General features: G+C 34.8%; 1 protein-coding gene across 11 annotated transcripts in view; it reads right to left on the reverse strand.

Moving 5' to 3' along the window:
- Positions 1 to 24,613, reverse strand: part of LOC132108203 (teneurin-4) — a 214,804-nt gene that overhangs the window by 123,766 nt on the left and 66,425 nt on the right. The window lies entirely within an intron of this gene.

Raw genomic sequence — 24,613 nt, forward strand, 5'->3', positions numbered from 1 at the left:
AACAGTGAATAAATCAGTCATTGAGTGAATCTCACAAAACCATCCAGGTGAGGTCAAAATCATAAAAAAAAAAAAAAGAAATTACATTTTGCATTAAGAAATCAAAGTAATTTTAGGACAGTTAAGATTTTAAAATCTTATCAGTTAAGTTATCAGTTCACTTTAATTTGTTGTCTTTTAAATAATTGAAATCTGAATACATTCAAAGCAGTACTATAAATATTTCCATGACTTATCAATAAGAATATGACTTTTTTTTAGATGTAAGAAAAACATTAAGAATAAATATTTTTATACAAACCAAAGCAAATAAAAACTGTATTATTATTTTTTTTCTTGTTGTTGTCGTTTTTTGTTTGTTTGTGTTTAATGCCATGGCAGCTTAAACTGCCCACTAAATGCCCACTAAAACTGTTGTTGTTTTTCTTGTCTATTCATTATTTGTTATACGTACAATGTTGAATTGCATTATTAGAAATAATAAAAATGTGAAAAAGCACCAGAAAAATCCATATATATGAATATTTCCAAATGTAAATTATATATATATATATATATGTATATATATATATATATATATTTTTTTTTTAATGCAAAAAAATGCATTACAGTAAAATTACATTTTTGGGGTAAAATAAGCCAGACATGATCTCGTTGTTGAAAGGTTTTGTGAGATTGACCCAAATAGTAAAATAAAATTTACACAAGTTATACAAGCAATGATATTACAGTACTTTAAAGAAGTACAACTTTAACAGAACATGAGAATGAAACTGCTGGGGAAAAACCTGCTGGGGAAAATATACAAACACACACACACACACTCACACCACTTGATTTGTTCCCATTAAAATTGTGCTAATCTTTTCTTTTCGACCAAAACCTTGTGAGATATGAGACTGCATAAGAACGAGAACAATAGCAGCATTTTACATACAATTCTGTGGCAAGATATAAATATCCACGAGCGAACATTTCAAGTACAAAAGTACTCACACAAGTTCACAAAGTTTGCCCAGTTGTAGGACTTAAATGGGGTTTATACTGAGAACAATGTGTCTTAGTCTTTTCTAATATTGTCACATATAAGGAGCAGACAAGCTGCCAGGGATTATCATTCAAAGTTAAATAAAAATGTTGCCTTATATTTCTGGTACAAACACATGTAATTACTGCAAGGACGAGGTACAACTGACTGAGTGAAAGAGAATTAAGAAACAATTAGTGAAATTACCATATTATTCATTAAAATGCCAATCAAGCCTCCCGACTGTTAAATCTTAAAGATGGAAGCCTTGTGTTCCAAACTCATCATTCATCACTTCAATTTGACAAGTCTTAAAACACATTATATAATGGTCCATATAAAATGAGGAGAAAAAATTAAGATAACATGCTAAACAAAAGCAAGTGACATTTTACTTTCAAAGCTAAGTCAAATATTTATTTACTGCTTTGTAAGATAATAATTGGTTGCAACACCGTTCAACTGCAACACAAATAATTGTGTGCGTTCAACACAAAACATACAGTGTTAAGTTATTCCTAAGCAGTACTTCTCATTCTGATGTAGAGAGTCTTTACAAACAATTTCAACAGGAAGTCTTTGTGCTTGTGTTTCATGAACGAGGTCAGATGATTGTTTCATCAACTTCAGGGTATGGAATGACACTAAGAGGTTCTTTAACTTTATTAAATGTTTAGGTACTGTATACTTCATTGATTTGATGGTGAAGCATGAAAGTCTCTGAAGTGGAAATCTGTGAATCAACCAGCGTTCAATCTCTGATCTCCTGCCGGGAACATGCCGCATAACAATGGAGGCTATTAAGAGGGTTGTAGAACTGGTTCGGTATGACTGAGGAGGGAAAGCAATAAGGATTTGTCTTTTTAAACTTGCCTAAAGGTAAAGTTTGTATAACGATCAGTGTCCATACCCTAAAATATCAGGTTTGGGGTGTTTCTCTTTGATTCCTTGCGCTGCCTGCACTCTTTCAGGCTTGATACACTCATTACTCTAATGAGCCTAAATTCCCTTTAATTAAGTCTGAATTAAATACACAGCTTTATTTGTAATCTGGGATAATTAATCTGATACAAAAGCCAGAAAAATAACCTTCCTAATCATGGATCAAATCAATTTCCCTGAACGGGTTGCATAAAAAGTTTGAGTTACTGAAAATATGAAAATCTCAAAACATCCATGGATGGAAAATCTTTTTAGAGACGTTTTACTTTTTAACCTACAGTGAGTTTAATTTCTCATGAATCATTTCTTGTCTGACAGAAAACTACTTATTAAAGTTCTTTAAAAGTGCTGAAAGTCACAGAGGAGCATGAGGAAGTTTTGCATTCCTGTGCACACGGAGGGGTGCATTTGTCTTGCAGGCTATGGCGGCCTGTTTTTAATTAATTCTACCTTGTGTAATTTATTTTCATTTCTCTGACTTCCAGAAGTGCCATGAAAAAGAGGAAAGGGAATTGTGAAGGTAAAGCATACATTTTTGGGCCACTAGTGGCAACTAACAGAAAGGTAAAAAAAAAATGTAAATAAAAAAATTATAATAATACAATTATTTTTGTATGCAACCACAATTGTTCTGGAGGTTACTAAGCTACTGCTGCTGGTTGCTAAGGTATTTTGGGCGTTTGTTTAATGGTCCAAGTATTTGTTTTTATTTTCCTTTTATTTACATTAATATTATTATAGTTAGTAGTGGTAAAAGTACTAAAAATCAATATTAATTCAATAATATTTTAAAACCATTTTATTTATTATTTTATGTGATATAATATAAAACATAAATGTATGATGATAATGATGATGATATGATTTAATTATTCAAACACAATAATATACATTTAAACAAATTAATTTAGATTTTCAATCTTTTTGCTTTTTATTATCATTACATTATTGTTTAGTAGTAGTAGAATACTGTAAATCAATATTAATTTAATAATACTTAATAAGTATAATTGTTTTAGATGTTGTTTAATATAAAACATTTAAATGTATTACTTTGTTATTATTATTATTAATATTATTATTGTTGTTGTTGATGTTATTATTATTATTATCATCCAATAAATATGTATTATTTATTTGTTTTTATTTTTATATTGTTTTTATATATTATTAGTTGTAAAAGTACTAAAATCAATATTAATTTATTAATAATTTAAAACAATTTGATTTATTATTTTATGTTACATAATATAAAATATATAAATGTATGATGATAATGATAATTATTATTATTATTGTTATTATTTAATTATTTAAATACAACGTTATAATAAAGAAATGTAATAATATTTATAAAACAATTATACTTATTATTTTATATTGTTTAATATAAAAGATTGAAATGTATTACTTTTCATTGTTATTATTATTGTTATTATTATTATTATCATTATCATCATCCGATAAAATAAGAAATCAATACTAGCATTATTTCATACTGTAATAAATAAATAACTTGTAACAATCTACTTTAGCAATATTACTACTACCACAACTACTACTAATAAAAAAATACGAATAAAACATAAAATTATTGCAATGAATATTCATTTATGATTTTGAAAATCAACCAGAAACAATAACAATTTATTGTTAACAATATTTATTATTATATGCAAACCCAGATAAAGTAATGAACATTACTAGTAGCAGTATTTCAGATTACAACTAGACAAAAATTGGACAGTTTTCAGTTTGAAATGGTTTTCAGTTTGAAGGTTTGAAAGATTAAAGTCTGAATGTTTTGAATGTAATACAGTGCATTCGAATGGATAGATAGAAATGTTTGTAATAGGAAGTTTAATTAGCAGATAAGTACGTTTCTGAAGCCAACTTAATAATTACAAATAACATTATTTTCTAAGAAAAGATAACCAGTGAATGACTATCTTGAAGTTACCTCTGCATATCTTGTATAGAAGAAAGACTTTTAACCTCGTACCACAGCAGTTCTCACATACAGATTTCTGTAGCCTCATATCCTCGTATTTTCCGTCTAACAAAAGATGTAAGTTGAGTCAGTTCTCTTTCAGCCCGTTTGCTCTTATTTCAGTTCCTGACAGACTTTCCCCTGTGGCCTGCCCTTCAAGTCCGGCCGATGACTGCAGCGCTCCTGGGGCACGAGCGCAGCGGGCCACCCACGCTAACACAGGCCCTAATGTACTCAGAAGTCACCTAATTAAACGAGCAGGCGAGCTACCGGCGAGCCCCGATTCGCAGGTAGGCTGAGATTTTTCTGTCGCCACAGCAACCCATTGTATCTTCCCATCTCCCAGGAGACCTGGCTGAACACAGAGCCAATTGCGAGGGCAATTGGTACAAACAGCAGGGGCAGCTTTCTGTTCTGCTCGGCCTCAATGCTTGAATAACACCGCCCTTGCCTCTGGGCCATCTTCAGACGTACTTTGCACTCCGAAACGAACATCAAAGCCGCCAAGTAAAGATGCTTTAGTCAGTGAGGTTTTCTAATAGGACGTCACACCACTTAATTCGCTCTAGCTAAGAGCTTTATAAATTATGTCATTATAATCAATAAGAATGCATTATCGGTAGTCAGTTCATACCATTACAAAGCCTCTTCGACCAAATTAAACAGATGAAGTCGGATGACATATGCATTATCCAATGCATGCAATATTTTAGCAACAATTACAACATGGCACGAATCAAATGGGAATATTAGACTAGCATCTATGAGAGTCTGCTGGAGATACTGGATTTCACTTGTAAGCGCAGTTGATGGCGAACAAAAATAATCGCAGTGCGGATGAAGGGGCATCGATTGCACAACAGCACAGCTGCTGATGGTGAAAAGAAGGCTGAAATGGCAGGAAATGAGTTACTACCACAGTTCTCACATCCATAAAATGGTTGAAGTATACGAGACCATAGGGTAGTATGGTTTTATGACAGTGCTGTGCTTAGTGGGCAAAAAGACCTAAAGAGCAGGTTGAAGCATCAAATATTAAGCACGGCTTTCCGCAGAGAAATTCACAACATGCTTTCTGTGCTCCAAAGGTGTGTAAAATTTAATAATAAGAAAACATTTAAGTAGAAATCATTTTGGAGACGTACCATGGTATTATCTTTGGACTTTGTCAAGCACGATGTGATCCTGAATGAAATATTTCTGTTCTTTCTTAACCCTAACCATGCAACAAACACCCGCTTACCCCCATTGTAAGGCTTGGGAGAGTAAGGACAATTTTTAATATCATTTCAATTGGATTATTCTGAAAGAAGAAAGTCACATACACCTGGGATGCTTCGAGGGTGAGTAGGAGATGGACGAATTTTCTTTCTCGGGTGAACTAACCTTTTAAAATCTTAGGGTTGTTTATTGTTCTAGCCCTAAGCAACATGCTAATCCACGCTAAATTAAAGATTTTAAACATTTTATCAGACAAAATAATCTCTTTGTGCTGATAAATTTCACTATGCCACCTCTATAAAACGAAGATGTTAGGATACTCTGCAGTTTTCATGGAACATTTCGAACCAATATGGCCACTTATCTCTGTGCTGTAGAAGTTAGCCTAGCGTTAGAATTCAAGATTCAACTACCGGATTACAGTTCGTTTTATCCAAAACAGATCTGACAATGTTTTGTGTTGTTTATTGTAGGGATGGGTGATATATCGCATGCGATTGATTGTCACACGCATTTCGTCAGTAAAGCCGGTTCCCTGATTAGCAGTAAATCGCCATCACCTGCTTTCAAATGGAGCGACATTTAATAGACAGAGCCGTAGATGACTGACAAGATACACAATATTGCGTTCATTATCGAAAGCGATTCATCTGTGTGTGTTTTAATGTAGGTAGTGGCACTTTTATTCAGTATTTATGTTGGAGCCAATATTAGTTTTATGTATTTAGTACACTTTATCAAATGTTATGAACATAAACGTATTATCTTTAATCCTTCTGAAGAGATAATAGCACTACTGTAGCATGGTACTGTCACATTACCTTTTCTGCAAGGGTCCTTCATGAATTTGCTCTCACACTAACTAACTGAGAAGTATTACTTTTTATGTGATTTGCAAATAATGTGGTAATATGTGATATCTCATTGTGTGAAAAACAAAGCAATCCTTACAAAAAGCATAGTGGTGCTACTACAATTGCTTTTTTTATCCATGCTTCATGGTATCTTTATGGCACTACATGTACTACTGTGGTATGTGTTTAAACACCATAGGGCTACCATGATGCCACTGTTTGGTACCTTTTAGATACTTTTACTAAAGTACGTATTCATCATTGTCTGCATAAAACAACACCCTAAGACAATCCAATCTCTTTGTGTTTCTATATCTAGAAATGCAGAGGTGTTCTTTTGTCTTCAGCTGAGGCACATCTTCATGTTCACTATAACCATTATGGTTACCAAGAGGAAGCCGAGGGCTGAAACGATTTTACAACTGACAGGAGAATTAAAGAGCAATAAGTTAGCCCAACTTCTCTGGCTCTTGCCTTCAAGATAACAAGATCTCTGAATGTCTAACACACAAGCACTAAAATTAAGAGTACCATCACATGACTTGTGTCACTTACACATCACACTATCTTTCAATTTGCTTTAGGCAAAAAAATAAATAAATACAAAAATAAAAACAATTCCTTACAAGTGTAAACTGATTGATACAAAGTGATAAAAAGTGTGTGCTTAGTTTAAAGCTTTCAAGAGAAAAGTACTGTGATGTTTCCATGGTCAGGGTTCTATCACATTTTGATTAATTAATTTCCATGGCTTTTCACAATTTTTCAGAACATCTGTAGTAATACAAAAAACAAAAATCATTCAGACCAATTGTAAATCCATATGATAAATCTACTAAAAAGAGTCAGCTCAAACTCCCAAAACACACATCATTCAGTGATATGTAGCTGATGATATTGATTCAATATCAATAAATTCAGCAAAAAATTAAAAAATTACCTGATATTTTCATATTTGTGAATGTAGGAACACTGTATGGTATAGGAAGGTAATTTTAACCTACAGTACTTTAACATTCATTATACTACATAATACTGATATGGTATATGATAACAACATTTATATACCATGGTATTTGTAAGTTGTCCCAAGGTACTTAAAAAAAAAAAAAAAATCATGCTATTGCCATGGTACATATCCAAATAAATAAATAAATGGACAAATACACACACATTTTGGTATTTGTGTGTTAGTGATACCATGTTCCATTTCTGAGAGATCTGAGAGAGCATATAAACAAAGCCGAGTGATCTAAACTTCTCACAGCAGATCAGAGTATTACTCACTGAAGCGAGAAACCCTTGCATCATTCTGTGTAATGGGAAGAAATAGATACCTGACACTAAAACGTTTTCATATCCGCTGTGCTATAATACAATGAAAACCTGCAGTTTCAAAAGTAATTGACCTCAATGTCCACAATTTTTGTCAAGTATGACATGTTCCTGGATAAACATATTTTGTTGATATTACTTTGAAATTGCGGGGTGACAAAGCACTTCAACATTCCCGGCAGTCGCAGATATAATCAGAGATTATCAGTTGCAAAAACTCCCATCAAAACCTCAGGTGTGGATTTCTCATCCAAAGGTCAAGCTATGTAAGTGCTAAAATCGCCAAAGCTCTCAAATCTGGTTCTGATAAGAGTAAAAGTTGCATTGAACTACAGCAACAATATCTCTTTAATCCTTTTTGCCATAAATATGGAGCAGAAATACACATATTTGCATAGTGAGAAAGTTGAAAGCCATCCCTTGACATTCAGCATTCATGCACTGATGATTCGTTTGATGGTGAACTCTCTAGTCAATTAGAGTTTTTGGCTTGGACTTCAAATGCATTTTGCCAAGTGACTTTTTGGCATGTAGAAAAGAACCCATTAAATAAAAATGATTTTTTTTTAGACCATGTGTATTAGCTTTGAGGTCATCAAGTATGCTAGCATACTTCTAAAAGCTGACAAAATTAGCAGATACACACATTTACAGATAAACAGGTCTTTCTCCTCTGGGAAAATGGACCAAAAATATTGATGACTCATCCTGCACTACAAAGATTCGTCCAATTAAATGCTGTCTAGAGTGAAAAGCCCCACCCCTAATACCACTAGACTACTTGACTACATAAGAAAATCATCTCCAAACTTCAAAAGTAAAAATGTAGGCAAAGGAGCACTACCATATTCACTTATAAAAGTATCATCAAGTCAAGAAGCCACAAAAATATGAGTGGAAGGTGGATTGCAATTGGAAAAGTCATAATTTTCCTAGACTCCATAGCATACAATCAATATGTTTGCATTTGAGGAGCAGCGTAATGCATAAGAGTTGAGACCAAATTGTAAATACACACCAATGTTTTCTTTCATTGACCATGAGTTAATGGAAATTATATTTCTGCCTAATAAAACATCATTTAACGACCACAGAGACAAAAGCACCATTTAAGACTGACCCAAACAACACATTTAAACCATCACTACAGCACTTCCTGTTATCGGAGAGGATGCAATAAAAAACAGTAATTAGGCACAACCAAACTATTAGTCCAAATATTAATCAATATGAAAGTTGACAATTTGTGCTTTCTTCCTGGTTTATTTTGTTCTTATTATGACTTTATGCATAATATCCAATTTAAATTTTTACATTTAAACTGTTAAAAGCCAGACAAAACATCATGTTTTGCTGTGGTAATGCACATGTTGATGCTTTCAGCTGATTTGTTATTGTCTTATGGAATTATTTATATAATATTGAGGATGTTAAATAAAGATAGATATGTAACTGATGAGACGTACAAATCTTATACCCTAATCCAGTGAGAAAGTAAGACATGGATAACTTTATCTACAGTAGAGACAAGGCTTTTACTGTTTCTCTTCTCAGTCACCCTCCACTGCCTGTCTTTCCTCACCTACTTTATTTACCATCTCTTACTTCCCTGTCTCTCCTTTTTTTTTTTTCAGAGCGAAAGGGACTCCGCTCCGCAATTCTTTGCCTTGCTGAAAGGCGCCATCTGTTCTCCTGCTCAGTGGCGGCACACGACACGAGGGAGCAGATTGAAGCCTGGAGATTGGAATCAAAAGAACACTGAATGGGGAGTTTTTTCTTTCCCCATCTACGCCGCAAATCTGACAACTGTTGTTTAGGTTCCACACAGCTGCCACTATGGAGGCACCTCAGCTGATGAGGCTTTTGCTGAATACACAAGATTTCTACTCAACACAATGTTAAGGATTTGTGATGCTGATGTCCTGCAACATGGACCCAAAAACTACTAATGGAGGATCCTGGCATTGGGACTTTAAAATAAAAATAAAAAAAATTATATACATATATATTGTTTGTTCTAATCTAAAATCAGTTTTGATTGGATAAACAACTGTAAATAGCCAATATAATGTAGAGGTTGACCAATAAAAAAAAAAAAACGACTAGAGGATATTTCATGTAATTCCATGTAAGACCCCTAATTATAGCACTGTGTGTGGGGGAGAAATGGTGTTGTTCACGTGAATTATAATTATATAAAATTATATTAGCATTTACAACCATTATAATGCAGCTATTATATTTGAGCTTTGCGGAAATAAACTATAAACTGCAAGGCCAAAATACATATTATAGCAAAACATGTTTAAAAAATTTGTTGCATGACATAAGAAAAATAATCTATACCTAAAACTTTTAAAACTGTAGTTGAAAACAAATGATTGCATTTATGCAAAGTTGATAGACTTGATCATTAAGTGGTTCTTCATTTGAAATAATTAGATCTTCTCCATTTACTTATTGTTAATATTATTGCTGCTTCTGCTGTTGTTGTAATAAAAATAGCCTTGAGTTATTATCTGAAACCTAAAACCCTAAAACATGGTTTAACTAATATTTAATAAAATAAAATAACATATAGTCCTTATTTTATTTCAGCTGGTTTATTTACCTTAGCTAAAATTAAAGCTGAAAAAAATAATAATAATAATTTAAATGACAAAAAACAATGTGCAATTAAAAACTGACAAAAGCCTGCAGAAATTACAAAAACTCATCAAAGTTTACATGAGAAAGGAAAATATAAATAAATTATAATAGCATCTGAATTATACTAAAGATAAAACTGATTCTAATGTATATATATTGATATAAAATTCAACTGATCACAATTATGCATATATTGACTACTTTACGGCTTACGTAGCTCATACAATCATATTTACAAAGTATTTGTGTGCTAAAAGCAAATGCTAACATAAGATTTGCGAAACTAAATGGCTATGTGATGTCTTTTGGCTGCATTTGACAACAATATTCTTTGCAAATCCTAATAATAAACTTAAATTCATAAATTTCCATGCAAATATCTTACAATATTCTCCAGCCAACAACTTGCACTCAGACAGATATTCTCAGCTCCAAGCAGCAATGTTCCTACACTGATAAAGGCTTCAGAGTCTTTGCTGTCAGGATTTAAGACTGAAATCTGGATCCGTCTGATCTTTTCTTGTCTGCTATTGATGTTTACACTCAGCTCGCATGACATGACAAGGACTGACACTGCCAAATCCCCTCCAAGATAGCCCATTCAAACATCCCTGGGGCTCTCTTTGTTCTGGAATACGAAGGGCAGGTTCACATCTCTTCATCGCTTCATGTTAACGATATCCTCCAAGCTCACCGTCACCATCCTCCTGTCCCTTGCCGGCACGTGGGAGCTCTTTCGTCCCTGAACCGAGTGAGCATCTCCTCTGAGGTCCCATCTCACAGAGCAAATGGCCTAAAAACAGTCTACTAATCGCCTCCTCTGCGGAGCTCTCTAGACGCGCTCCCACATCAAAGAGGCCAGTTCGTGTTAATCAGTTTAAAACACATGTTCCTCAAGCAGTTACTCTGTCAGTAGCCACCAGAGCGAACATGGCTAACTCTAGCCACAACAATGCTAATAACATGTAATTAGCTTGTGTCCTTTCTGAGGTTGTCATTTGCGGGTTACATTCGGCCTGTTGCGAATGACAAAAATAATCGAGAAATCCTTCACAATCCTCTTAAAGATTTAAAAGTTTACTTTTGGTGGTGGAAAGAGCAAGCCAAGCCTGCAAATATAAGCAGCTCATTAGTGCTGCATGTGGCTAGCCTGCGGCGTTGATGCGCGAGGATGGCTCCATTGCGCCTCTGTGCATTGAGGGCCTGGCCTAATAAAATGCTAAAATACACCCTGCAGAAAGATGCACACAGCTGATCAAGTGGTTCTAATGCAGCACTTCTATATAAAAGACGTGCGGAAATGTAAAACTTTTCTCTCAGCAGGGAGTTATGATAAAAGATGGACAGCTGAACTTTCCTGATAACTACAGATTTATTCACAATCCAACTAAAGCCTGCTATATGCTGTGTGGTTTTTCGAACCGTTAAGCTAATGTAATGACAGATTGGATGATGTGATCTCAAAGAGACAGACCAGGCAGACTGTTTGACATGTACTTTATTCCCAAACTGTACAATAATCTGTAGCCAAGACTTCAGCATGGACAAAGCTGGCCGACAATGGAAGAGAAGCAACACAACACCAGTCTCAGATATCATTCTGTACTTGCATCCAAAACAGTGAACTCCATACAGGCAAAAGTTCACTTTATGAATTCAAAGGAATTTAAAGACTCACAATTTTGCCATATGATGATAAAAATCATTGCATTGCAAATCATGCCATGAGCTTAAAGCATAGTGGTTCATGTCTGGTTTTGGACACCCAACTCCATTCCTAAATTGTTCAATTGCATAAAAGTGAACAGAAGCGTCCAGAAATGTATCAATATTAGTATGAACTGCATAGACCCAACAATAGACAAAATGATTGCAATTGCATAGGCTGAATTGGAAAATTGACAAGTATGGGCTCCAAATGTTTCTTGAATTTGATGCTCTTAGCCAATAATTTGCAGCACAAAACAAATTGCGGTTGGCACAAACCACGTTTATCCTCACTGCAAGTGGACGCACATTTAACAGAACTTTTGTTCATGATTTTCGAGGATGTCCAACATGTTGGCATCTGGCTAATTTGGCTAGCTTGTACAAAGTCACAGATGACTTTCAGCCAAAATACTGTAGTGGTTTGATAACAAAAGATGTTTCCTTGCTTCTTTGGAATTGTTTTACCATCCTAACTATGCATATATAGGTAGTAATATTTTATTATTATTAGCATTTAGAATTGCTTCTTTGTGTTTTCGGTAATAACAAACTTAAGATCAACACCTCAGTGGTGTGCAGGATCACCTACCATCATCCATACAGATTTATATACTTCAAAATCTTTCTGCGCAAACTGACAGACATTTTTTCCTAAGCATCAGGCCTTATGTCTCAACGGCTAAATTCAAATTTTGCAATATCCCGACTTTTTAAGACTGCATTTCTCTCTAAAGCTCAGTACAAGACCAATCTCTGCCAGCTCGAGCTGTTGCCATGGTTTACGATTAGCTAGGGATGAAATATTGATCCATTCTTCACACATTTGCAGAGACCACCATCCAAGAAAAATGCGAAAACGTACTTGAACTGCTTTCATGAAAGCGAAGAACGCGCATAATAGAAATCATATGCAACGGCACATTACCAGAGCTATCCCGAAAAAAAACTGTTGTATATGAATGATTGATACGAATTGTGTTGCCATTAATGGAATGGGGTAATGAGCCATTTCTGTGACTATTTCTGTCTCAAACATAACACAAATCAGTCACAAAACAAATCTGTGTGAAATAAAAGCATGAAATGTGAGGCGATGAGAAAGACCCTCCTGCTGTGTTAGTTTACACAGTACGTGGGTTACTAATGGTTTAAATATCAAATGCACAAAAGAGGGATAATATAACAAACAGTATCTCCATTAAATTCTGAGTGACATACCTCTGGTGCAAAGCTTTAATTTAGCAGTAAGCCCCAACCTCACCTGCTTGAAAATGGATACTTGAGCCAATAAGTCATATCATGATGAAAAAATAATAATAAAATACATATCATACCATATATCACTACAATAATGACACAGCCTCTACAGTCTAATTTATTGGAGAAGCACAGCCCACATTCTCATTTGTTGTCCCTTTTCTGAAACAGAAAGGCCTGTATTTGATTTATGTGTTGTTCCTGTTGGGTCCTCTCTTGGACCTAGTAATGAGAAGTAGAGCAACAGCTCATTACAGATACTTCGACCAGCAAACTTTTGCACTGATGAGGTTCGGCTGAGGCCTTGTTTTCCAGTCAGCACAAATTCTGACTGTATGCGCACCTGGGAAGGCCCCAAACTTGGGCCGTTGTGATTATGGCATGAACTTTACACAACTATTCACTACCATTGCTGTCCTTCGTGTGGACATGCCCGTGCAAAACTCAACTCTGTCTCATCCAGAATACACAATAATTTGTAACAATTTTAACAAGAAATTGCACATTCATAAGATATGGGTTGGGTCATACAAAAACATAAAACCTAAATCTAAATCTCTTAAAGATCGAAAGAGTTTATTTCACAGTCCTTCATGTGACCATGTCCTTGCAAATCTCAAGTATCAACAACCTCATAAAGAATACGCAATAATCCATAAGAAATGGTGCATTCATTATTCATAAGAAATCGTATAAGTTGGATCATACAAAATGTAAAAGCCTAACATAAATATATAGCATAGCTTGAAAGAGTTGATTACTTTTCTTGGTCCTTCATGTGGTTGTGCCCTTGCTAAAAGTAATCAACAACATGATGTATTCCAAAAATCCTGACACCAAACATATATATATATATATATATATATATATATATATATATATATATATATATATATATATATATATATATATATATATATATATATATATATATATATATATATATATTTATATATATATTTATAAGGTTTCTTTTGCTATAGGTCAACCTGCTCTTTAGCTCCAGGCCTCTGTGAATGTGGTCTGTTTGGGGTCAAACTGAGGAAAGCAGTGATTGTGTAACCTGTAAAAAAAAAAGCAAGCCATCCATACAGCTGCGATAAGGCTGCCCGTGAGGTGTTGACAGCAGGGCTTTGTGAGCAGCTCTGAGGGAAAGAAAAGGCTAAAATAAAACCGAAGTCACACCAAAACCCTCCTGACTGACAGTAGGTAGACAGTGGCATTTCAGTACCTCAGTGTCCTTAAAAAGGCAAGCTCAGAGCTTCTTTTTTAATGGGCATCGGACCCAAGGTTGTTCTGTAACAGAGACTACTTTTAGAGACACGTACTTGCCAGAAGGTTGAGCTAAATGACTCCTTTCCAGCCTCATTATGAGCATGAATGTAGGAACTGGTAAGATGATACAGAGAGCGGTCTATGACAGTCTTCTAACTTCAAGAGCACCAGCTTAGCTTCAAATAGTTTGTCAAGTGTGTTCTTTTTACAGCAACTGTGTCCATTCAATGGCTATCGAAGCTAATGTCTCCCGGCATCTATTTTTCAGTAGTCCAAGTGCAGCTTCTGTTAACTTCAGTACTTCAAGGCAGAAATTTCCCAAATCTCTTTGGCAATGTTAGATTTATAATAGTTTCAGCCTCATGGAATCCAGTTGGCTTTATGAAACTTAGGTAGGTAAAAATATATATTTTTTGCCAATTAATGCTTTAAACAAATTTTAACTAAATTTATATGAATACATAATTGTATCATTAGACATACAGTACAGTTGGTTCTGAAGCTTAAAATAGTTAAGCTCAAACTCTAGAACAACTCTAGAACAAAATGATCAACTGTCAACAAGGCAACTGGTTCTTGTGAAAAAAATATAATTTTCTGCATTTCAAACATTATTTTTCCTATGAGTGGCTTGTCCCCTTATTCAATCTCATTCTGGGTGTAACTATTGAATATTACATGCATAGTCATTAGCTGCTAGATCAATAGAACATACGCCCATCAACTGTCATGTCACTGGCTATACAATTATTACTACTAAAATATTGCAATTTAGCAAAAGATATTGGCCAGTCATTGCTGACAATGCTATCTACTGATTATGCATGAGGTTGCAAGCTAATCATATTAGCTCTGACAATCATTTCTCTCTAACAGCACAGAGGCAGAAAGTAATACATTTGTTTTCATTATTACTGCTGCTGAAAGACATTTCATCATTAACATTAATTCTGGGAGACTGGGAAGCAAACCTAATAAAGCTTATGTTCCTTTTCCTTTGTTTATTTTTTTTACATTTTTATTTATTTATTCCTGGAGCGGATAATTGCTACATTTTCCTTCTAGAATCTAAACTTAATGGCAGAAGATAGTTTGAAGCATTAATACTTCTTAAGTTCTAAGTCTGGACATTTGAGCCTGTTTTGACATTTATGGTAATTTCAAGTTGTTGTTGTTGTTGTTTATTCTCTCGCTCTCTCTCTCTCCATCTCTCTTGTTTTTGTTGGTTATATGAAGATTACATTTTAACATTAAGTCAGGGTATTCTAAGTTTGGGATTTCTTTATTCTTTTTTATAATTGTTCTAATGCCTTTTTTTTCAACATCTATACTTTAAATTCATAAATGTTAGATTCATAAACAAATAATTAATATAAATAATTAAATATTTAAAACTATAATAATCTAAATAAAAACAAAGATAATGGTTAGCCTACTATAGATTTTATACCCTTCTTATAGATAATATAATCATATGTCTAGAAATAACCCAGAAATATTTCCCAAAAAATTAGCTTAACAAGTGGATGGTTTTCCTTTTAGTTTCTTTCAAGGTTAAATCCTCCTCCTCTGCTTGCTATCTTAAGGACTTTTGCTTCGCCACTGTCTTATTTAACTTGCTCACTGGGGTTTTGGATGGTGTGCATGTACAATAAGCCGTACAGAATAAATTGAACTGGATTGAACTACATAATATATGTATAATGTGCTCTTTCAGCCAAGCAAGCCAAAGCGAAATGCCAAGCCTAATATCATAGAAGAAATGCAATTCATTTGATTGAAATTAGAGTGTCATGTAATGCAATTTCTGTCTTGTTTTCAATTGTGTGCAGTAATGAAACACTATTGTCTCTAGTTAAAGCCACAGTGATGCTTAAGGCAAAGCCTGTTTAATAATTCTAGCTAAGCTGGGAAACCAAAATGTGATGTAGTATGATAAAATAAAGCCCATTACACTTTGTTACTCGTGGCTTTTATGCATTGTTCATATCTATTATTTCACTCTTGGGTCTGACTAATACTTCGTATCATATCTTTGAGTAACTCTTCATGTACGAGGGTCGATGACACACATTTTGATGTCAGTCAGATAAGCGTTAATTACAGTCATTTGAGCACACATAATAAATAAGAAATGTCTGTCATTGTGATACGCAGAAGCCCATTACAAAGATTTTCAGCTGAAGGTGGGGATAAAAAAGATGGAAAATTGCTTCATATACACACGATTCTTCAACGACAAGCCATCTAATATCAATCCAAGATATTTGGATTTGTCCACACAGACCCAATTCTGAGAAAAACGAAAAAACTGCAAGACTAACTGCTGTATTTAAAGACACGTAACGAGAATATGCATGCATCCCAATGGAATATTTACCAACTAGCAATAAAAAAGCATTAGACTAATTCAAGAGAATGTGTCATTTTGGCTTTATGATTCAGCAAACTGCTGTGTTCTTTGATTAGCGACAGCGCCAGTAGTGTGTCCCAGTATTCAGGAATCTCTCCGGGCTCTGATCGAATGTTAGTGAGAGACGTCTGTGCCGTCAAAACCTAACGCTTATGGAGCACAGCAGATAACAGGCCTGCATTGTCCACCAGGGTCTTTAGAGTCTCAGAATGAGCTGTCAAATGAAGCAGCACTAACTCTGCTAATCCACCATCTGAGGAAAAGCTGCAGCCAAAAGAAGTAAACAAATATATAGAAACATTAAAAAAGAACCACGAGTGTGATTAATCGAGTCGAAAGTCGCCTGCACTGGTGTCTGCTTTGAAGTAATGTTTGCACTCTCACATCACTTGTCAACAGCCAACTCGGGATCAGCAGAAAACAAAAACGCACACAGTTTAAAGTTTATGCATACAAACAACCTTTTTTATTTTTTTAAGATGTCAATGGCTACATGAAAGAGGAAATGTTTTGCAGTTAATTATAACAATGATAACTACAAAGCGATGTGTTCATAAGTGTGCTTTGATGTGATCGCTGCGATGCCATTTAATTCAAAACAACAAAACATGCACCTCAAACGAGAAAGATGTTGATAACATATTGCTCAAAGCAAAATGCAGCTGCAGACCTAATGTGTAAAAATAAACTTGATTGTTATATTTTCTGAAGAAATTAGTGGAGTTGTGATTGTTGTGTAAAAATAGCCTCCTACTAATGATTGTAATGAGTTGTCCCTGTTGAAAAAAAAAAAAGTCTGCTGGTCTTAGTTGGTCTCCCAATGTGGCTAGACTGGTCTGTTTACTGGTTTTAGAATGGTTTTGAGAACTTTTCAAGCTGGTCAGGCAAAGAGACCAGCTGGCCAACAAACTAAACCCACTGAATAACAGCTTGGCCAAGATGAATGACAAGCTAAGACGGCATAAACCAGCACAAACCAGCAAAAATAAATAAATATATACATATTTTTTTACATTTTAATCATGTTGCTGTGCAAGTACTATGGGGTTTTGGTTTGGCAGATCTTATCTAAACCAGAACTATTAAAAACACAGCTTAGGGAAAGTTTGGGAAATTTAGCAGTTGGCTATGCTGGGATAATTTGACAAACAAACTAAAAGTAGCAAACCACTACAGATTGTATTTTTCTCTGGCCTTTTATGATGAATTGTCAACTTTGAAAACATGTTATTTTGTACATAATTTAAATACCATGGTCCTTAACGGCTTATGTTTTGTTTTTAGAACATGCAGTCCTTTAAAGTGATGGGATCACAAAGGTCTGTATTTAATTTAGCTATACGGGCACTCCCAGTTTCTGTTAATAATATATTTTAATTAATATTACACTTGTGTTATACTATAAAGGGGGCATTTTTATTGTGTTGGACTGCTAGGGCTTAAAAAAAAAGGGCTAAGAAACACTAGATTAAATGCCTTTTTCAAATAACTTATCTTGGTATGAGCAACAGTATTAACTACTGACAAGTAATACATATTGAAAGAGAAAGAAAACATTAAGTTTGCATTTCCACAGAAGATCCTAAGCTGTTATTAAAAGAAAAGGTCAAAACTAAAATCAGCATGAAATCAAGTGAGAGTGCAAACTCTTTGCCATACCACGGATTACCACATTACCACAAACCACATTAATAGTTCAGCTGCAACAGCAAATCAATTCTTTAGTGCAAAAAATAACATGCAATTTGTTACGAGTCACATTCACAGATGACATAATGCTTACGAAGTCAGGGCCGAAAGTTTGCAAACACCTTATTATGTTTGGGTTCCAATAAATATTCTCACTTTCGTTATCTGTTTTTCACACTACACTGCATAAAAGTGTTAGCATGCTAATTGCTTTAGTGGAAAAATAATTATTAGACTATAAAAACAGCATATAAGCAGTGATCTCAAAACAATTTCATATTCAACCTCAGCAAGGTTAACATGGGCAGAGTTATTTTAGTCTTATTTTTATTTATATTTTGTGTTAAGCTTTTCTTTATATATATTAAATTTTTCTTTTAATTTTAGGTTAAGTTATTTTGTTTTGTGCTTTTGTAATATTGATTACTTTTATTTAAATTAACAAAATGGTTTTAGTTAAAGATAACAACACTGACATAGTTACATTAGTTACATAGGTTCGGCAACAGCTCCAGACTCTGGGACTTTACAAATCTCTGTGCAGATGTATCCTGGACTTCCTAACAGGCATAAGTTAGGTGGTCAGAATGGGCAACAATACTTCATCCACGCTGACCCTCAACACTGGTGTTCCTCAGGGCTGTGTCCTCAGCCCACTCATGTACTCCCTGTATACACATGACTGTGCAGCCACACACCGCTCCAGCGTCATCATCAAATTTCCTTATGACACAACGGTGATAAGCCTGATCACTGACAACGTTGAGACAACCTACAGAGAGGAGGTGAGCTCCCTGACTAAATTGTGTCGGGTCAGGAGTTTCTCACTCAACATCAACAAGACCAAGGAGATGGTGGTGGATTTCAGGAGACAGAGCAGAGAACACCCATCACCATTGACAAGACACCTGTGGAGCGTGTAAACAGCTTTACGTTTACATCAGCGTTCACATCAATGATGATCTCACATGGTCTACACACACTAATGCAGTGCTGAAGATGGGTGAGGAAGTTTGGAATGATCCCCAGCTTCCTTAGAACATTATACACCTGCACTGTGCAGAGCATCCTGACTGGCTGCATCATTGCCTGGTTTAGAAACAGCACTGCTGGCAACCATAAAGCTCTCCATCTCACATTGTTGGAGGTGAGCTTCACTCTCTCCAGAACATCTACATCAGGCGGTGTATAAGGGAAGCCTGGAGGATCATCAGTGACTCCAGCCACCCGTCCCACACACTGCTCTCTGCTGCCCTCAAGAAGATGTCTCCGCAGCATCCGATACCGCACTAGCCAACTGAGGGATAGCTTTTTCCCTCAGGCTGTCAGACTAATGAACAGTCAGAACTAATACACCCTACAGCATACTCCCACTATACGTTATGCAACACACTGCACTTTAACTCTAACACAGTTCAATACTGGACTATACCATCCAGTGCACACCCATGACATTTTGCGTACCCAGTTCATGTATAATGTGCTGCACCTTTGCATATTTTGTATATATATGTGTACATACTGTAGAATGTGTACATGCTGTGTAGAATGTGTATTGCTAACTGTATGTCTAATAGTACACTGTGTGTACTGATTATATGTATGTGTATACAGTATGTCACACTGTCATCTGTATAAGTCTGTAAGTATGTCTATATGTAATTGCTCTGCACGCTCACAAGAATTTCAATCACCAAGGCACATGTGATGTGACAATAAAAGTGATTTGATTTGATTATATTTAAAATAACGACAATACTATAATTCAAGTTCTTGTAATAGGTTTTTGTTAGCTTTTAAAGCCTGTTTTTTTGTCTGCTCACTGCTCAAGGTCAGGTTCTGTAACCTCATCTCTCTGTGGCTGCTATCTCACACCATTGTACACCGTATGCCTTTCTGAAACCCTCCTGTAAGGGAGGAAATATCTCATCTAATAGCAGTCAGATTTAACTTCACTTTGTGGGTTGATAATATGGCGGCAGTGCTCTGGGGATATGGTTCAAAAGACAAGTGAGGTGAGGGAGATATCAAATATGAAGCCTGCTTGTGCTTCCCTTGGGGTCGCAGGAATGGTGATGCACCTTTAATTTAACCAAACTGAGTGGTTACAAGAAACTGACTCAGATGATTATTTCAAGTTCAATTCAGATGCAAGTGAAAGCCATTTGAATCTAAGTGGGTAAGTAATTTACTCAGTAAATCTGTCCATTTCTTTTTGGTGGTGATCATTAGTTTTTCACATTGATAGGATAATCAACTCTGAGCTAACTGTTAGCAAGCTAACATGTCTAAAACTTCTAACATAGACTTAAAAAAAAAAAACATGCCTCTTACCTACATTTTGCAAACCTTGAAAAACATACCTATACATACAAATTCGATGCAGACTATTGTTTAATATATATATATATATATATATATATATATATATATATATATATATATATATATATTATTCCCTTTTTTTATAAAAATATGACCTAAAAAACATGTTATTTTAATATAAAAGTAATGTATGATTTGTATATTTATGTAAATACACTTGTAAATTTTTTGATGCAAATTCATATAAAACATATAAACATTTATATTTTTCAAATAAAACTGAAAATGCGTCTATCGCCACTCAATGGACTTTGAATTTCACTTTGGAAGTTTTACTCAGTGGTACCCCAAAATAAATTAAAGAATGCTATAGCATTGAATTGATAAGGTATTTTTTTTTTACAATATGGTAACACAATATCACTTTCTTGGTGGGCACAGTCACATTCCTACTAGCTCAATATCACCATGACATCCAAGTCTAATTTACAAAACAAAAAAAACACACCCAAGATAAACAATATACCCCCCACCCTCTTCTGCCAACCGGCCATACTGTGCAAACCGTAATTATCAAGTCTGTGACAGATGCCCAATGGAGCAGCATACACACTATTAGCCAGATTGAAGCAGAGCATATTTTTTCGAAATGAGACGGATTTTATCATGAAACACCAAAAACCAAAGTCCAAAAGTCTCATATGCTATATGAGGATACAGAAGTAACTTTGTCTAACTGCTTGTCTGCTTAGCTTAAAGTTACAGTGAGGCTCTATAGTAGCACATTTGTCTCATTGTCAACATCCCCAATTACAGCAACACTGATCACTCCCCATGAGCCCCTCTTAACCTCAATCTTTCAACAGTTCAAAAGCAGTTCAAAGTTTCCAGTGAGTACTAAACCTCAGAAGTGACATCTTATACAGGATCTACAAAGAACCAACGCAGAGACAGTTTCAGTCAAATTAACCAATTATAGCTTCCTCGCTTCAAACAAAAATAAGGGAGCGCAATTGTAGATTGTGCCGTGTGCGTACATCAAACTTCTTTTCGGATCTTCTGATCCTTCTCGCCTTCACGTTCACACTGCCGTTTTCAAAGCACAACAGAGACAGTCTCTACACGCCTAATTCTGCAGGAAACTGTCAATTTAGCCTATACAAACAACCGCAAAAAGTCACGTAATGCAAGAAACAAAGGTGGAAACGTTAATCCACCTCTCACAGGGTTCAGCTTCTATTTCCCAATTGCTCGACAAGCGTGCCAAGCCCCCATAACAGGTATTAACTCGCAATCAGTTGAAAACATTATCAGTTATACAGCTCCAAGGGAAAGATTCTGATTGATGGCACCAGCCTAATTATGCGTAAAAAAAAAAAAATGTTACTGCCTCTAAAATCATGTCGTCATTAATTTTTCACCTCAAAACATTTTTTGTGTGTGTGTTTAAAACCTTCATTATCATGAACTTTTTTTACATAATGTTGAGGGGTCTCAAAAGACAAGATGTATTGGTATAAAACAGAATATGGTATATTAAAACAAAAAAGAAACCGAGAAAGTGGTATCAAGTCCAAGAAATTTCCGCTTTAATCAAACCACCCTCTCCGGTAGTTGAACCCTTAACTTTCAATTTTCTATCACAGATATTTAACCACTATGCCACCCCATCACCTTCAAAAACACGCCAATGAAGAAATCCATTAAGTATGTCATGAAGATGAGCCCTAGATTGTAAACAAATTTAGATATGACTATCACAGCCATTTTGAGCTGGTGAGCGTCCATTTATTTGCATTCGATTTACACTAATGACCTGAACTTTGAATAGCTCATATTAGGTTACCATGTGATGTGGCTGTAGCTGGAAATATCCTGCTGATCAATGCAAACTCAGCTTTCCCCATTGCCCATGCCGAACCAAATCACACACACTGAACATGAATTGTTCACAAATAGACAAAAGTGAGACTGCTTACTGGTGTTTTTGTAACCTTTCTTAATTTGTAAAAGCTCTAGGCCCATTCATTGTAACTGTGTGCAAAAGGTCTACTAGCACATACTTCAGAATATATATTTTTGTGTTCTATGCTAAAAAGTAAGTATTACAGGTTTGGTATGACATAAGTGCATGTTTTGGCTGAACTTTATAAAATTTCCAGTGAGGTCCATTGCTTGTAGCACTTGCAAATACCCATAAAGCTCAGCCAGTGAAGGGTCTGTGGGGGCTCTGACACAGTTTGCAAGTTGCCCCGAGCAGCCCTTATGTCTAGAATAGGTTCAGCTTGCTGCTAAAATATCAGCCTATGCCCGATTAAAATGACTCAGCAATGGGTCTGACCGTTAGCGCCTGAGGAAATCTGCTTAGACATGAGAGTCAGTATAAGCAGGTTGCACAAACACACTCAATTCGCAATCTATTTGCTTAAGATCCATGCTACATAACAGTGGATTATGCTATATCTAACGAATGTACCTTTGGCAAGATAAACAACACCCATTTGGATGTTAACAGTGGGAAATGAAAGCTAATTGCTAAATGAATCTGAGTGATTCTGAAATTCTCTTCATTTACCAAGACACTCCTCTGATATTTTTAATCCAATCAGCTCGAAAAAGCAATTGCAACGGGAAATAAATTAAACATTAAGAAAGCATTATTTATTTATTAACTTTAATCTCAATGTGATCTAATGCATTACAATGGCTTTGCCAATTGGTGCAGGATCAGTAGAAAACAGAATACATTTGTGTTTTCGCTTGCATAAAAGTATTGTGACGGTATAAGAGCGTACTTTGATAGTGAATAATTACAATATTCAACTACAATATTTAAATATCATAATATTACCAGTGCTGTTATTACACTATTGAAAATGTTTTTTTCTTAATTAAAATGATGAGATAAAATATAAACATTAGATAAAACTAGTGATAAAAAAATATGTTTAGATAACAATATAAAAATGTTATATTACTACAATTGCCCAAACTAAAAAAAGTCAATTAAAGCTAAATAAATATATCTTAAATTAATAAAAATTTATAAAATGACAAAAGCACATAAAACCTACTACTAATATATAAAATTAAAAAATAAAAAGTAAAAAAAAAATTAAAAAAAAAAAAAAAAAAATATATATATATATATATATATATATATATATATATATATATATTAGTGCTGTCAACGTTAACGCATGCGATTAATTTTAGTCTGGTTTAACGTGTCAAAATATTTAACGCAATTAACGCAGCATCCATATTTTCTGCCATCCGTTGGCTAGCTTTACATTATATGATCGCGCTCTTATTCATTTAAATGCTTTTAAACATTTCAAGCGCGGCAAGACAAGAGAGAATGCGCTGTCTGTGAATGCCCTTATGTGACACATACACACGTACACACACACACATTCACACACATAGTACACACACAAACACACACAATACATAGACAGGGCGCCAGAATCCAGTTCTCTTAAGCGCTTGAACTAACAATAAACATCCCAAAGTGCCAGTTTTGTCGATTATCCTCATAAGAGCAATCTTAAATGATTTATATAAAGTCTAAAATGAACAAAAAGAGTTGTGAGAGAATGAGGCGAGATCCATAGACAGTATATAAACGGTGAGATCCGCGTGTCTGTCTGCTCTTAAAGGGACAGCAGCCAATAAAGCTTCCTGTCAGTAAAGTTAAAGAACAAAGGGAACAGAGAAAATGACTCGCTGCTCTTGACTAAATAACTTTTGTAGCTTTAATAAAGATTAATTATTTAATTTATAGTTTATGCAGTGCAGACTGCATATAACTTTGATAACTTTATTAAATTTCTGTATATTTCCTAACTGTTAAGACAGGAAGGGCAGGAGTAAACATGACATTTATTATGGGTTTATGTTAGCATTGTTTTAAGTTTACTTAA

The sequence above is a fragment of the Carassius carassius genome, chromosome 28, assembly GCF_963082965.1.
Source record: "Carassius carassius chromosome 28, fCarCar2.1, whole genome shotgun sequence".
Classification (NCBI taxonomy): Eukaryota; Metazoa; Chordata; class Actinopteri; order Cypriniformes; family Cyprinidae; genus Carassius; species Carassius carassius.